Raw genomic sequence first — 4,556 nt, 5'->3', positions numbered from 1 at the left:
TGAGAGTTTTGATCAGGAATGGGTGTTGGATTTTATCAAATGCCTTTTCTGCATGAATTGATACAGTCATGTGGTTCTATTCCTTTGTTTTATTTATGTGGTGGATGACGTTGATTATTTTTCTAATGTTGAATTCCTTGCATACCTGGTATGAACCCCACTTGGTCATAATGAATTATTGTCTTGATATGTTGTTGGAGTCTATTGGCTAGGATTTTGTTGAAGATTTTTGCATTTATAATCATGAAGGATATTGGTTTGTAGCTTTCCTTTTGAGTGATGTCTTTGCCTGGTTTTGGTATCAAGGTTATGCTTGCTTCATAAAATGAGGTAGGGAGGATTCCATCCTTTTCTGTTTTGGAATAGTTTGAGTAGGATTGGTGTCAGTTTTTCTCTGAATGGTAGAATTCTCTGGTGAAACCGTCTGGGCCAGGACTTTTTTTGTTGGTAATTTTTTTGTGACCTGTTCAATTTCTTCTTTTGTTACAGATCTGTTCAACTTTTCCTCATCAGTCTGTGTTAATTTAGGTAAGTGGTGTGTTTCTAGAAATCTGTCCATTTCTTCCAGATTTTCAAATTTGTTGGAGTACAGTTCTTCATGGAATCCTGATATTATCCTTTTCATTTCAGTTGGTTTGGTTGCAATGTCACCTATTTCATTTCTTATTTGTGTTATTTGTGTTCTCTCCCTCTTTTCCAAGACCAACTTCTGGTCTTGTTGATTTTTTCTACTGTCTTTCCATTTTCTGTTTCATTGATTTCTACTTGAATCTTTATTATTTCCTTTCTTCAGCGGCAGTAGTCTTTTCTTGCTGTTCTTTTTCTAATTGCTGGAGATGTTGATTTAAAGTGTTGATTTTGGCTCTTTCTTCTTTTTTGATGTATGCATTTATTGCTATAAATTGGTCTCTGATCACTGCTTTTGCTGTATCCAAAAGGTTTTGGTATGCTGTGTTTTCATTCTTATTTGATTCAAGGAATTTCTGAATTTCAATTTTTGTTTCTTCTCTTACCCAGTCTTTCTTAAGGAGGGTGTTGTTCAGTTTCCATGTGTTTACTCTTTTTCCATTGAACTCCTTCTTTGATTTCTAATTTGATAGCATTATGATCCAAGAAGATGCTTTGCAGTATTTCAATGTTTTTAAATTTATTGAGGCTTGCTTTATGGCCCAACATATGGTCTATCATGGAAAATGTTCCATGTGCACTGGAAAAGAATGTATATTGTGCTGTTGTTGGGTGAAGGACTCTGTAGATGTCTATAAGGTCAAGTTGATGGATTGTATTGTTTAGCTCTTCTTCATCTTTGCTTTTCTTTCCAGTTGTTCTATCTTTCATTGAAAGTGGTGTATTAAAGTCTCCCACTACGACTATGGAGTCATCTGTTTGCCCTTTCAATCTTTTAAAGTCTGATTTATGTATTTCTGGGCTCTTTCATTGGGTGTATTGATATTTATTACAGTTTTATCTTCTTGTTCAATTGATCCTTCAATCATTATGTAATGTCCTTCCTTGTCTCACACAGATTTTGTCTTAAAGTCAGTTTGATCAGAAATTAATATTGCCACTCTTGCTCTCTTACGGTTGCTATTTGCTTGATATATCTTTTTCTAACCTTTGATTTTTAGTCTGTTTTTTGTCTTTGTCTTTAAGGTGCATTTCTTGTAAACAGCATATTGATGGGTTTTGTTTCCTTATCCAGTCTGCAACTCTCCGTCTATTGAGTAGTGCATTTAATCCATTAACATTCAGTGTAGTTATCAACAAATGTGAATTGGTTGCTGTCATTTTGTTATGTTTTTTTTTTTTTTTTTTCATGGTGTCCCTGGTTTCTTTGTTGCATTTATTTTCTGGGCTGAGCTCATTATGTTTATGAATCATGTTATAATTTCCTTTGTTGCTGTTGTTTTAGTGTTTGCTGAATATTTGTGCTTGTCTTCTTTTTTATTGTGATGCGAAGGTTTGTAATTTTTCTTTGAGGTTACCCTATGATTTATAATTTTCTCCCTGAGTTTAGAACAGTCCATTCTATTTTTCAACTCTCTTGACCTCCTCACCATTTAGAAGTTCTGTAACTACACTTTTTTTTTTTTTTCCTTCTTTTTGGTTTGTAGTTGTCCTCATTTGCCAGTTGGTTCTCTGTTTACAATCTTGTAAGCTTACTTTACTTTGGATATATCTATAGCTGTGGTTTCTGGGTTATGTCATCTTGAGTATTAATGGTCAGATGTTTGCTATTTTTGGTTCTCTGTTCAAAGGACTGCCTTTAGTATCTCTTGTCAGGTTGGTCTGGTTTTAACAAATTCCCTTAATGTCTGCTTATTTGGAAATCTCCTAATTTCACCATCATATTTGAGGGACAATTTTGCCAGGTATAAATTCTTGGTTGAAAATTTTTCTATTTCAGGGTTTTATATATGCCATGCCATTACCTTCTCACTTGTATGGTTTCTGCTGAGAAATCAGAGCTTATTCTTACTGATTGTCTTTTGTAAGTAACTTTTTGTTTTTCCCTTACTGCTTTCAGGAGTCTTTCTTTGTCTTTGGTTTTGATTAGTTTGATAATGATATGTCTTGGTGATTTTCTTTTGGAGTCTATCCTGTTTGGGGTTTGTTGGACTTCCTGAATGAATATATTCTCATTTTTCATCATATCAGGGAATTTCTCTTCCAACAAATCTTGGACAATTTTCTAAGTGATTTTATTTGTCTCTTTCTGTTCTGGAATTTCAAAGACATGTAGATTATTCCTTTTGATGGTATCCCACACGAACCTTAGGCTTTCTTCCTTTTGTTTTTATCTTTTTTCTGATTTATCCCTTTCAAAAGAAGTATTCAAGTATTTGTCTTCAATCTCATAAATTCTGTCTTCCATTGCATCAATTCTACTTCTTTGGCCTTTTAATGTGTTATCTATTTCTGACAATTTAGTACTAATCTTCTGGATTTCTATCTGTAGATTTAGAATCATTTCTAATTTTTCATTTAGTTTGTCATTTTGTTCTTGCATTTTCTTCTAAAATTCTTCTAGGGTTTTGTCTGTGTTTTCCTTAATCTGTTTCTCAATCCATTGAAGATACCTAAATATAACTGTTTTGAATTCCTTTTCAGGGAGTTCCAATGCTGCTTCTTCCTCAGTGATGTGTTCTTGGTCTGTGTCCTGCTCCCTTCTTTCTACCACATTATCTTGCTTCTTTGTGTGGACTGTGATGCTCTGTTGTCTCCAAGACATTGTGACGTTATTGTATTTAGATCTCTGTTAACTGTTTGTGAAGAGCAGCTAAGGGTGAGTGGTTGTTTATCATTGGCCTGTTGGTAGAGGAGGAAGTGGTGGCTCTCACTCAGTAAGTGAAGCTGCAGGAGGTGTGGGTGTAGTTGTGTTGTACATTTTTGAATTCTTGAGACCTAAAAATGTCCAGCACATTGTAGGCACCCACAAAAAATTAAATATTTGACTGAAATGCATTTGAATGAACAAATGCCCATATGGACAAACTGATTAATTTGTGGCTAGTGGCAGTAGTTAGTAACATGACAATTGTGACAGGTTAGGACATTCTGGCCCAGTTTATATGTACTAGTCAATTGGGTAAATATATTTTTTATTACTGAAAATTTCAGAGAGGTTACACTATTAGATCAAGGTGATTGCATCTTGGGGCTGATAAATTGTAGAAGCTATGACTAAAAGAAGATAGAACAAACTTAGACAGCTAACTGTAAACTTCCAGATAGGTATTATGTCCTAAGAATGACTAAAGATTGATTATATTGATAAATTATAAGGGTGGTGCAAACGGCTAAGTTCTCCACTACCAGTCAAAAGGTTGGCAGTTCAAACTCAGGCCTGGGAGTGGGGAGGTAGGGGCATGGCTGATGGAGGAATGTTTCTCAGGCCTAAGAAACTTGGCTGAAGCTTTCTCCAGCTGTAACAGCTGCAAAGCTGGTACTGGTGTCCTCAGGGGCCCCTTCTGGGCCTAGGCAGCTCAAATGTAGCTTTTTAAAAATAACAAATAGTCAGGAGGTTTGCTGACCCATAAAAACTTAAGGATAGCTTGAATCTAGGTCAAAGGGAACATTAGCATAATAAAATCACTCCCGTGGGTGGAGATTTAACATTATAATGAGACAAGCTAAGAGAATCCATCTTTGTATTCTATACTGCCAATGCTTGACCTGTAATTATATGAAATTGTATGTATAACAATGGTTCTGGTGTAATCCTTACCCTATAAAAGAAACTTAGATAACACCTAGAGGCAGATAGAATCTGAGGGAATTCACTTCTCTGTCTCAACTCCCACTTGAACAAAGGCCATGAAGTGTCCTTTGCTCTTTACCTCCATGTGTCTTTATTGGCCTAAGTCACTCCGGGCAATGGGCCCATCGCAGGATTTAACTCTGGTTGGTGTTTTGGAAAGTGAGTGCTATGGAAGGAGAAAGATAGTTGGTATTTTTTTTTACTTTTTTTTTTTAAATTTTATTTTGATTTGGGTGAAGATTTACAGAGTAAATTCACTTTTCATACAGCAGTTCACATATACTTTGTCTCATGT

The sequence above is a fragment of the Orycteropus afer genome, unplaced genomic scaffold, assembly GCF_000298275.1.
Source record: "Orycteropus afer afer isolate SDZICR_OR568_19922 unplaced genomic scaffold, OryAfe1.0 scaffold00036, whole genome shotgun sequence".
NCBI lineage: Eukaryota > Metazoa > Chordata > Mammalia > Tubulidentata > Orycteropodidae > Orycteropus > Orycteropus afer.
This window is presented reverse-complemented; position numbering follows the sequence as displayed.